The sequence below is a fragment of the Lytechinus pictus genome, unplaced genomic scaffold, assembly GCF_037042905.1.
Source record: "Lytechinus pictus isolate F3 Inbred unplaced genomic scaffold, Lp3.0 scaffold_25, whole genome shotgun sequence".
In the NCBI taxonomy this organism is placed as follows: Eukaryota; Metazoa; Echinodermata; class Echinoidea; order Temnopleuroida; family Toxopneustidae; genus Lytechinus; species Lytechinus pictus.
This window is the reverse complement of record NW_026974145.1, coordinates 1,352,119-1,352,696: the sequence shown is the minus strand read 5'-3', so window position 1 is coordinate 1,352,696 and position 578 is coordinate 1,352,119.

Below are 578 nucleotides of genomic sequence, written 5' to 3'. Positions count from 1 at the left end.
GAGTCTCGAGAACACCTGTAATCTTACCAGATTGCGTATAATCTTTCATTATATCATGTAAAATTACAGGAACTTTGTATTTGGTGTATGCCGGGTGTATGGAACCTTACAAATTTCCTTAAATAAAACACCCTTTTCCACTTTTTAAACAGACCTGTTCTGTTAAATTGCAGAAAAATTCCTGTTTTATAAATTTACAGAATGATTCTGTTATTGCTTTCTGCCAAATCTTCTTTTTTTCTGTAAAATCAGGGTTTTTTAACAGTGTAGATCGGATAAAATGATGGTAGCTGCAGTGAGGACTGTCATCCAAGATGGCAGTGAATTATGCTTCAAGTGATAAATGAATAAAATAAATTGACCTGACACTTTTACTCATTTAACAGTTCTAAAATGATGATAATGGTAATTACACTGAATATGCCTACTTGTTGTTCTTATTTTAACAATGGTCTCGTTATACTCTTTTAATCGACTTATGTAAGAATGAATGTAGTATGTGCACGCCAATATTTTGTATTTGTCTCTCCTTGATTTTTTGAAATTATTGAAATTCAAGCCTTATTTCAAATAACCAG